Source organism: Suricata suricatta, chromosome 12 (genome assembly GCF_006229205.1).
Source record: "Suricata suricatta isolate VVHF042 chromosome 12, meerkat_22Aug2017_6uvM2_HiC, whole genome shotgun sequence".
Taxonomy (NCBI): Eukaryota; Metazoa; Chordata; class Mammalia; order Carnivora; family Herpestidae; genus Suricata; species Suricata suricatta.
Window position 1 is genome coordinate 40,052,369 of NC_043711.1, and position 12,195 is coordinate 40,064,563.

The 12,195-nt window shown below is 38.4% G+C and overlaps 1 long non-coding RNA gene across 1 annotated transcript in view; it reads left to right on the forward strand.

Moving 5' to 3' along the window:
* LOC115274934 overlaps positions 1–10,875 on the forward strand; it is a 95,776-nt gene extending 84,901 nt beyond the window's left edge. The window contains exon 5 of the long non-coding RNA XR_003901325.1: positions 10,749–10,875. This is a non-coding gene — a long non-coding RNA (uncharacterized LOC115274934). The remainder of the gene's footprint in view (positions 1–10,748) is intronic.
* Positions 10,876–12,195: the final 1,320 nt, after the last annotated feature.

Below are 12,195 nucleotides of genomic sequence, written 5' to 3' on the forward strand. Positions count from 1 at the left end.
CACCCTCAAGGTCCATCCACTTTCCTACAAAGGGCCATATGTCATTCCCTCTCATTGCCATGTAGTACTCCATCGTGAATATATACCACATAAGAAGGGAGATTTAAATGTTTGGAAAGATATCTTTTTTATAATTTTTTGTATGGGGGCAACACATAGCTCCTTCATGACAGATTTTGGGAGTCTGTTTCTTTCTGTCTGAAATCTGGGGACAGATTTAGTCCATAAAGGATACTCACTGAGTGTTTGCTGAATGATGAATGCAAATGTAATCACAGGAAAGGAAATGTTGCAAACAGAATACAGATGCCCAGGCATGTGAATAAGCCATCAGTCAGAGGCCACATCTCCAGCAGAAAAGGTGAATAAATGCATAAAGTGAGTCTTGCTTTGTCTTCGTGACCTCTCTGTGACTAAGTTTCTTCATTAGTAAGATAAAGTGTCTGAATTATATCAGTATTTTTAAAACTTCAGCTATGCATGTTAATTACCTTGTTGAAGTTTGGGGTCTGGGACTCTATCGCCAGGAATCTGATCTGGTGGTTCTGGGTGGGTATTAGGAGTATTTTTCACAAACCCCACAGGTAATTCTGAGGCAGGGACTCCATGGGTGGTATGTAAGTTCCTTATTTACATTAGACGCTTTCCTTCTACTTGTTCCAAGGAGCGGACATCTGGTAGAAGTCCTTGATGTCTTCATGAAATTATTATGGTGTTGCTCACAACTCATTACTCCCCCTGCAAACCCAGCAGTTTCAATCTTCAGGATCTCTGTTGAGGAGAGAGATTTTCATGTTCAGCTACCTCCACAGATGAATGGCTGGACTAAAAGTTGACTGCCCCTTGGGTCAAGTTCAAAAAGATGTGCCTAGTGTGAGACTAGAGTTCTATGTACAAAAGATGGTCTCCTCTGCTCAATAAACTACTTCCCTCAGAAGGGGCTGTGCATGTGGGAAGCATTGGGTCTGATCCAGTCATGACAGGGCTATCCAACTTTGCTCCCACGTGCTCACGTCTTTTTGGAAACTCCCCTGCTCAAAGTCACTGAGATATTTCTGGTAGAGTTGAAGTTACAATGAATTTATCTGCTCTGTGGTCCACTGAGGAACATCAGCTTTCAAAATGGCATGCTTATGTTAGCAAAGCTGACACACTTTATATGAAACTTTGGTGATGTTATTGTTGAAAATGTGGTACCTGTTTTCTTCTCCTCTCCTAAATACCTTTTGGTGAGAAATATTCTTTAGCCAGGTTTATACACTGTGGCACTCCTGCCTTGAGCTCCAGTATATATGCCTTGAGTAAAATGACATTTATTTCCCTTCTGTTTCATTTTTTACATGATTTTATAGAAAAACATTTTATAGATTTTTAGCAAGAAAAAGTGAATAAGTACGGGTAAACCTGTTAAATATCCCTCTCCTCTACATACAGTGGAATTTCTTTTAAATCTGATAAGTCTTTCCCATCAGCTTGACATTTCTTCAATCTCTTCCTTAGGTCACTCTTATTTTCTGGTCAGTAAAGAGTGTCTGTAGCTCTCTACAAAGAGCTCTCCCATAAGAGGGCCTCATGAAACACATATTATTGCCCTTTGGATCAAATTACAAATATAATTTGTTATATACAAATTTGTTATATTACTTATTTGTTATTACAAATATAATAATATAAGAGTTTATTTCCACAATACATGTTGGAAACGAGTATGATGCTGAAGCAAGAATACAGTGCTTGGCACATAGTAGATACCATAAATGCTGTTGAATGAATTAATTAATGCCTGAATGCTGGGTGTCAAGAAGTTTAAGGTTCTGGTTCCTACCTTATGAGTTCTGTTTTCTCAGGCAACTCTCACAGCCTTTGTGAGCCTTACTTTCCTAGTCTGTGAATGAGGAACTCACTCAGAATAGATGGCTTCTTTCTGTTAAAAACACAATAATTCTAATATAACCCAAAGCATAGTAAACACCCTGGATAGGTGTGGTTGTGTATTGAATACCTGTCTTGCCCCCCAGGATATTTTCAGTTGCAGATTCAAAATAATAAAATCCCAGACTCAAATGGCTTAAACTATAAGGGCATTTATTCTCATATAACAGGAAGACAAGAGGTGGTGCAGACTTTGCACTTCACTGATTCAACAACTCAACAATGTCATAAGGAGTGTAGGAGCCTTCAGTATTTGCTCAGTGATTTCCCATGTGCTGGTTCTCCTGGCAGCTATATGTACCTAGAACCACCATGCTTCCTTTTTTACATCCATTGGGCGAAAGAAGAAAATTTCCTAGACAACACAACGTTATGATTCCTTTTCTGCAACCTGTTTGGACCAGATTAAGACCTGTGTCCAATCTTGGATCACCTGAGTCCTGGGGGACTTGAATGGAGTGATTGGATTGGACTGGTTATCTGGGTTAGAGAGGACATTGGTGTGTCAACCACAATGTCTACTGCATATTATTAACCATTATTCACTTGGTCTTGCAGTGCTGAGTAGAAGGCAAAATCTGCTTTGAAGTCTTTATACATCTGCATATGTAGTGTAGCGTTACACCTGTGACATTCCAAGAATCAATTTTCAAGTTCGCCACTACAGAGTGGACCATATTTCAATCCAACTTTGGCATCTTATAAAAGATTCAGGTGAAGTAAACAAAACACAGTCCCTGCTATTCTCATAGGAGATGTAAGAAATAAATACCTGAAAAATTAAATGATAATACAAAGGAAGTGTATGTCAAGTGTCATAGGAACCATAAGAATAAATAGCCAATTATTAAACACATAGTATGTAGCAAGCATACATCTTTTTAGGTGCTTTGCATATGTAATATATTTAATTCTTGCAACAACCTTATTAGGTTGATGGTCTTATCACCTCTTGATAAAGGAGAAAACTGAGGCTCAGATTAAATGCCATCCCCAAAGTTACTTAGCTGGTTAATGCCAGGAAATTTGAACCCAGAGATGTCTGTCTGCAAAGACTTACTTATTCTTTTAAGTCATGCTTTGGACAATAAGTGACAATTGGACCACAAACTTCCAACTAATTAAGCCATCTTATTATACCATCCAACCAATTTTACCATCTTATTTTGGGATGACAGCCTAAAAGAGTGTGTAATTAAGAGGGCTAAAGTCAGAGAACAAAAAGAGGTAGTTATCGCTGGTTGGGATTTTCAGAAGATGCTGAAATGGAGTTTGAGTACAAGATATTCATTGGAGATTGATGGTTGTGAAAAAGAGCAAACAAAATTGGGTAGAGAAAGAAGTCAAACTGTGACAGACACCACAAAGCAGTGACCAACCCTGAGGGGAATGCTGGAGTAAGTATTGTCCTGCCCATTGTCTTGTTCTGAGCTGAAGAGTAAGGGCAGGGCTTTCTACCTTCACTTTGCTTAGCCACTGGATACAGAGCACTCTGGGAAAGGCATGACCTCACTGAGCAAGCTCTCTGGAACTGAGGTGGGTCCGGGAGAGGCTGACAGCTGGAGGCTGTCTGCTAATCTCACTCCTTGTAGCTCTTCTGTGTCTGTCACAGCACTGTCAAGGGCAAATTGCCTGTGTACCCACTTCTGCCCATATTCTAGCTTGTGTCCACTGACTGTTCCTAAAAGTGTTAACTGGGGGCCTCTTTGACTAGGAAACTGGGTAGAAGACTGGGTATGATAAGACCACAAATGCCATTTCATGCTTGCTAAAATGCTTCCAGAAGGACCTCTTTCAGTTTGGCCTCATTTCTTTCAAAGCATAGACTCATTTACTCCTCAAAGATGCAATTTCACAAATGGGCCACATCATATCAAAAGACAGAAACTATGTTTTCTTATGACAGCAATGCATATCACCAGATTTCATTGTTATTCTAAAGTTGGTAAATTTCTAGGATTAGGCTCTACTAAGGCAATTGCAGGATATTCACATGCTTTTAGAGGTCAAAAATTTGCTCCTCATATAATATGTTAATTAGGATGGTTGTAGTAATCATTTCATTCCATATGTTTATATAAAATCATCATATTATAGACCAAGAATATATATGGTTTTTATTATTAAAAAAAAGACAACTATGGTCTCAAATTGGGCCATTCTTGGTGTGGCTAAGAAAACAAATATACACATTATGCAGTAGAATGTGGGTAAGATGAGTGAAAATTTGAATTCTGCATTATCATTTAGCAGTTGTATGACCTTGGGAAAGTTTCTCTCTAAACCCATGTTTTCCTCTGTAGAATGGAGTAGCTGTTGCTGTTACTGATGTTATTATATGGGTTTCCAAACATATAATCCTATTGGTTAGTCTCTGCCTGCATTTTAGACCTTGCCTCTTAAAATGTGGAGTTCAGATGTGAATATAATATGCTAGATCTAGTATGACCAAGGTGGCATATAGCAAGACTCAACTTTCCTTGTCCTAGATGTTACACATCTGTGACTGTGGCATAGGTTTGTAGTAGCACAGGTGGCAACCACACATATTATTGGTTCCATTATGATTGATAACTCCAGGCTTTTTTCCTTATAAACTGCAGATTAATCTGGTGTCCCGATGCCCAATCCTGATTCCCATTTGTTAAATACAATTGAATTAACCAAAAAGTATGAGTTTACATTTATTTCACCTAAAGTCTGTGCTATGTGAAAAACAAGGGAGATATTTCTCACCTGTCACATATCCCCTCTCTACCAGTTGTCTATGTTTTACTAGTCTGTGCAAAGCAGAAAAAGAAAAGTTTATTCCTTTCACGTGGGGATCTTGGCTGACCTCCTGACTCATCTACAGAGACCTTGGTTAGCCAAATGAGCTGAATATATTTTCATTCCCATACTGCCTACCTGCACTTTGGTGTCATAATTAAGAGATATAAAAAGTCTATACCACATTAATATCCTTATGGAACAGAGCTGGAGGAGAGGTGTGGACTCCCTCTTCTCACTCAGATATTATATAAAACAATGTCCCAACTTGCTTTACAATGGCCAGATGACTATGGACTAGTTCTTAGCTCTCTAAGATGCTCAGCTAACTTGAACAAAAGGCCAACCCTGCACAAGTTAGTGGGGATATTTGCAAACAATAGCTTGCACCTATGAAAGAATCCTTCCACAGAAGCTATGGGGCTGCCAGTGGATTAAAAAAAAAAAACAAACCTCCCCTTTTCCTGCACAGAATGTCAGCTTTATCAGGCTCCTGGGCTTGCTGGGTGGGAATGGGAGCCTTGATCTACTCTGTCTGGGCTCCCAAACATCAAGCCACACAGTGACCATAGCCAGTGGACGAGACTGACTTTTGGCAGGTTTCCACGTCAGCTCTATTGGAGTGGTAATTGGAGGGGCTGTCATTAGGTACCTTTTAATGGCTTTCTTAAATGTGCTGACTTAAATTTATTTAGTTCCATGGGTTCTCTGAGCAGTCATAACTATATTTCAAATAGTGATTTCTATAAATTAGAAATGCCAATTTTCTTCAGCCTAAGAATTTCAATGAACCAATTATTCAAAACCAAATTTAATCAAGTACATTTTTTTTTCTTTCCTTCTGCAAGTGTATATTCCTTGGGCCTGTAAAGAAACATGATGTTGCCATCAGATTGGCTGAAAAGAGCTGATAGATTGGAATGTCAGAATTTATTGCTAATTTGGCTGTTAGGTCTTGGAAGGACTTGACAGCACTGGTGCCTTACATAATGATATTTAATGTCTGGTCTTGGGTTTGAGCTTCACTTTGCAAAGTATTGGTAAACACACAGTTTTGCTCTGCTTTGCAAAATATACTCTCAGCTTAGTCTATTTCCCTTGGTGGAGGACAATTTGCAGGTGTGTCAATAGTTCTAGTACATTCTATCTTTGTTCTAGTTATGTGCATATGCTAAGACTTATATTGGGTATGTTAATGCACATGTGTTTCAGGTGGCCACCTCTGACTGTGACATTGAAAACCTAGGATATGGGAAAAAATAAAACATGCTTGAAAATCTAGGTTATGGAAAAAGTAAAACATGCAATATCCTACTGTTATTCCCTTGGCTAAGAGTAAGGGTTCTAGTGAAAGGAAAAGAACTGAGAGCTTGCCAGAGTAGTATAGTACAGGAAAAATTACAAATTCATTTGTTATATTTAGAGACCCAAAATGTATTTAGAATGTAAGTTTGAGTATTAAGAGCCTGATTGCCTGGACCTGAATCCTGGCATCATTACTTACTACTTGTGTGATCTTGGGTGAAGTACTTAAACCCTCTAAGCCTCAGTTTTCCAATCTGTAAAGTGAGGATGATAATAATGGGAATGATAATTCTTTTCTACCCCCAGAGTTGCTTTGAGGAGATAATGTTAAGTGGTTGCCTGACTAGAAAGTACTCACTTTCTAGTCATGTTGGGTTTTGTTACCATCAATTTAAGGGTAGAAGTTACTGTTGAATGATTGTTTCACAGAATTCTTAGACAAAGGTAAGCTCATGTGACCAAAACAAATCATAAGGGCCAGTAAATCATTCCCTTCCCACTTTCCACAAATATTCACTGAGTTTGATAGGTGCATAGCACCGCAGTGGAATTTCTGGCCCTCCCCAAACTAGCAATAATGAGAGAGTAAGACCTTGTCCAAGGATCTAGAATCAAGATATGATTAAAATAAAGATATATAAGGTATTTTTCAGTGTATAGATCTCTGATTGGGGTTTTTTTTCATGCTCCAAAAGGGTGATTATTATTTTCTAAGATCTCCAGGGAATTCTGGGATGAATCTAATAGTGAAGTCTTTGGTTTGGGGTTTGAGGTTGTGTACGGAGGAGTTCTGGAAATGCAGCCAGAACCTATCCCCCATCTCTACCTCAGGCTTTCAGGACAGGTCTCTCCTGGAGCTAAATTGAACGAGAGAAGGATTTTCCCAGATAATATGGCTAACTCTTCAGCGACATGATAGAATTTGTGTTTTAGGGTGGCTCTCTACAATGGATAATCATTCCAATAGCTAATGTTTATTGGGCACTTACCATGTGCCAAGCATGTGTTAAGCACTTTATGTGCATGTCTTATTTAGTGCTTGCACTCACCTCATGATATAGGCATCTTTAGAATCCTTGTAATTATCTAGCAGAAATTATAAGGATGAAGCCAAGTGGGATGAAATCAGTGGCTGAATTGGAACATCAGTCCAGATTGCCTGACTCCACATCTCATGATCTTAACCATGGTGTGCCATGCTTTTGGTCTTGACTCTGCCCAGTACCATCATGGTGGCATGGACTCATCCTTTCCTTGCTCTTGTTCTTACCCTTCTCAATCTGGAAACTGAGTGTGCTGGGCTCTAACATTCTTCTCTTTTATGACTTTAGATATTTTGAATGCTTTGCATCAAATAAAATATTGGTAGTATCCACAGGAATGTAACCCATTCACCTCTTTCTTCTCTCCTTTGACTTTCCCTCAAATCACCTGAAAATGGATTGCTGAGAAGTAGTATATATCTGCACTTTCTTTTCGTTTCATTTCATTTTGTCTTTCTTTTTTCTTTTTTCCTTCTTTCTTTCTTAAACTAACCCAAAAGACTTACCAACACATTTTGGACACTGCTGGTCTCTGTGTCTCATTCTAGCCCTGAGGGACACTCATCCTTGCCTACAGTGATATCTGAGAGCAACTCTCTGGGGGCCTTTGACAAGGCTTGGATGAAGGAAGGTAGTAGTTATGTTTAATAGAATGTTTCAGCCAAGTTACAGCTGAGGCATGTGGAGAACAGATAATAGCTGACCTATCAAATAGAAAGATTTGAGAATTTGGGAGTACTTGTGTGATAATAAATATATGATGGAATTTTACTCAGCTTTAGCATATTGACCCTTCAGGTTTGATTTTTAATGAGGCTCTGAACACTGGAGAGTGACAAACTTCTCCCTGCTCTCTAATAAATGAAATGTGGAATTGGATAAAGTATAAAGACACAGCAAAGAGAAAGGGAAGGTGAGCTAGATAAGATTCAGTTCTAGTCCTTAGAAATATTTAGTGTAAATCTTTAACTTCTCAGAGATTTTAGTCTCTTCCTTAGAGAAATACATAATATAAATGTAACTTTACTCAATGACCATGTTTATGACTAAAACAGTGTAACAGGTTTTTTTTACCTTTACCCAACAATTAGTGGCTAAAAATGGGTGATAAACAAGAACAATTCATCTTTTGTTTATAAACTTAGTTATACATTCAGTAATTTTAACAAATTATCTGAAGCTCAGCTTCTCTACCCTACTACCACTTAGCTAACCACTCCCTTTGGTCTATTTCCAGTTTAATTGTTTCTACTTGGTTCCAAAATGTATTGGTGCCCCTGACAGGTGTTCTCAAAGGTATTCAGCACTTCTCTTATAATAGCACTTAACACATTCAGTTGAAATTGTTTATTTCTCAGAGAGATTTTGACATTTTGCTCAGGACAGTTCTTTATTGTGTTAAATTATCCCATATGTTGCTCAGTAAATGCCAGTAGATTATCTCAGTTACTGGACAACCCAAGATGCTACCAATAATATCCAAAGGATCTATAGTGGGTGAATGTTTTTCCTAGTTGAGAACCAATGGAAGAATATAAATTGCAAGAAGGCAGCATCATACACATCTTACTCAATATTGGATTCCTTGTACCTAGCATGATACATGGGATACAAACAGTGCTCAATAAAAGAATATTTTATTGAATGAGTACATGTTGAGACTGGTGTGGAGAGAGGGAATATTGATAAAGCTGTCTGAATTGCTGGTTGAAAGGATGCTGTATAATGCTGTCTGCCAACCAGTTACTGCTAATTTTGCTTTCTAAATCTTTCTTTGATTAGGTAATAGAGGAGGGAGAGTGGTAGAGAATAATGAGGTAAATGCTATACATTGAATTAATATAAATAGGGGGCTTCTGGGTGTATATTTACCTTCCTACCAATTTCATTGCAGCTACCCTTTGGAAATCTGGAAGTAAAATTTATGAAATATTGAAACATAGGGATATTCTTAGGAGTCTTACTAAAATTTTTCTGTTGACAGCTATTTGTCCCACTTAAGAGAGTAATATCTCTACTTCAGCCTTTGAAAAGCAGACAGAAAGCCTGATGGGTTTTTCGGCTCTCCGTCTGTGTCTGGGGTCAGAATTGTTCATGTAGGATTGTGCCTGAAATTTGGACAGCTGTTTGGTAATTTTACTTCAATTTTTTTTTCTTCATGAGATTAATTAGAAATTGCTAAAACCCAAGGACCTTGAGATATGAAGGCCACCATAAAAATATTTGAGAACGTAGATTTTAAGAGACTCTGCTGGATATATCTGTTTCTTGGTTGTCTGATTCTTCAAAGACTGGACAACCCATTTCAGGCACCTTCTGAAAATTATACATATAACATTTAAAAATAAGGATGAAGGGATGGAGAACAAGCAAAATTCTAACCATTAGAGTTATCATAACTGCTAAACATTAAGATTTGGCTAAGACCTTCCTGGTTACCTGGACTAAAATGGCAACTTTGAAAATAATAAGGTTCTCTTTTTTAACCAGTTTTCTTGGATGGCAAGAAAGGAAGAATGATACATGTTTATTTTATCTCAGGTAATAGAAAGTTTACTATTAGAATATTCTAGAAAATAAGGAAAGAGTAGAAATCCTGTCAGTAACTGTGTAGCCATGCCTCACTCATAGCTCAAATGTTCATAATAGTAGGTTTAATGACCTCACAACAAACTTGAAGTGATCTGCCTTCATTACTCAGATTCCCCCACTCCCCCCCATTTATTTCTACCTCCTTGCTGAAATAGGTTGCCAGTTCTCTATGTATATCTTACACTCCATCTCCCAGGAAAGGAAAACTGATGGGGATAGTTGGTTATCGACAATATGGAGGATTCCTATCAGGAAGATTTCTCAGGCCAAGTCACCCCAAGAGATCACTTCCCACTATGTAGAACTCCATTTCAACCAGTCATGGCTAATTTGACCTGGGATAATGGAGACAGCATGCCAACCTCTGAGTAAACATCTACCAGTAATAGTTTTCTCAAAAGAGAGCAGTGTAACTGGCAGAAACTTTTAGGCTTCATGACCAATTGATGCACTCTCCTTGTAAGAAAGGAATAAGTTTGTGTTAACTCTCTGTCTGGATTAGAGACACTGTCCATTCCTGGGACATGGTAAGACTAGGGTGTGCAGTTGTTCCATTTCACCCAACTCATTCTGGGTACCAGGAGAATGAGACCTGAGCTCCTGAGCCTTTGTTTCTAGCAGTCATGCTAACAAGTAGAATGGGTCAGAGAATTGAATAAACAATTCTGTTATTTTTTGCCACAAGGACTTGACTAGCACCAGGGATAGGAAACAACAGGCCTATAGAATCTAGAGATCCTCTTGATGATTTTAGTTCAAGATAATTTTTTTGTTCCTAACTTAAGCCTTCTCCTTTCTAATATTTATGTTTGTTTGGTTTATCTCCCACAGTCCTCCCTAGACCTTTTTTTAAGATGGAGATAACAGATAATTTGTAACTCCTCTTCTAATTATTTTTTGCTTCATGTTATGGACTGAATGTTTGTGTTATCCTAGAATTCATATGTTGAAACCTTATTCCACAATTGCTTATATTATGAGGTAGGGTAGTGGGGAGGTAATTAGATTAGAAGAGGTCATGAGGGCTTATTCCTCATGAATGAGATTAGTACCCTTATAAGAGTCTTGAGAGAGCTTGCTTTCTCTCTCTGTTCTCCACCATGTAAGAATACAAGAAGAAATCAGCAGTCTGCAACTTGGAAGAGGGCCCTGACCAAACTCAGTGATGCTGGCACCCTAATCTTGGACTTCCAGCCTCCAGATGTGTGAAAAATAAATTTGTTTTTACAAACTATGCAGTCTATGGTACATTATTATAGCCGCCTGAACTAAGACACTCACCTCTATGTGGATTTTCTCATTTTAGTACCAGGACAAACAGCAATGAGATATCCACAGTGAAATATTCAGCAAGACACACTTCCATTTGTTTGGCTTCTTACTGTGGTTTTGTTTCCTCCTCACTCAAAATAATGCAAACCATTTCAAAGTTTCTCCTGATTTCCCTTACTATATTATTTCCCTCTTTCATGATGATTTCTGCTTATGAACTGAATTTATTTTCTTTTTGTTTTACTAACCAGCTTTCATATCTTTCACTCCTCTGTTATAATTAGTTCCCCTTCCACTGATAATATTGCCCATCCAATCTGTAACAAAGCTGTCATCATCAAGATGGTATGGTATTGCACAAAAACAGACACAAAGACCAATGGAATAGAATAGAGAACCCAGAACTGGACGCACAAATGTATGGCCAATTAATTTTTGACAAAACAGGAAAGAATATCCAATGGAAAAAAGACTGCCTCTTTAGCAGGTGGTGCTGGGAGAACTGGACAGCAACATGCAAAACAATGAGACTAAACCACTTTCTTACACCATACACACAAATAAACTCAAAATAGCTGAAGGACCTGAATGTGAGACAGGAAACCATCAAAACCCTCAAGGAGAAAGTAGGAAACAGCTTCCTTGACCTCAACTGCAGCAATTTCTTACTCAACACATCCCCAAAGGCAAGGGAAATGAAAGCAAAAATGAACTATTGGGACCTCATCAAGATCAAAAGCTTCTGCACTGCAAAGGAAACAATCAAGAAAACTAATAGGCAACCGAAGGAATGGGAAAAGATAGTTGCAAATGACATATCAGATAAAGGGCTAGTATCCAAAATCTACAAAGAACCCACCAAACTCCACACCCAAAAAAACAAATAACCCAGTGAAGAAATGGGCAGAAGACATAAACAGACTCTTCTCCAAACAGGACATCCAGATGGCTTACAGGCACATGAAACGATGCTCAACATCACTCATCATCAGGGAAATACAAATTAAAACCACATTGAGATACCACTTGACGCCAGTCAGAGTGGCTAAAATGAACAAATCAAGAGACTATAGATGCTGGCGAGGGTGTGGAGAGATAGGCACCCTCCTACACTGTTGGTGGGAATGTAAACTGGTGTAGCCACTCTGGAAAACAGTGTGGAGGTTCCTCAAGAAACTATCCATAGAACTCCCCTATGACCCAGTAATAACACTGCTAGGGATTTACCCAAGGGATACAGGAGTGCTGATGCATAGGGGCATATGTATCCCAGTGTTCATGG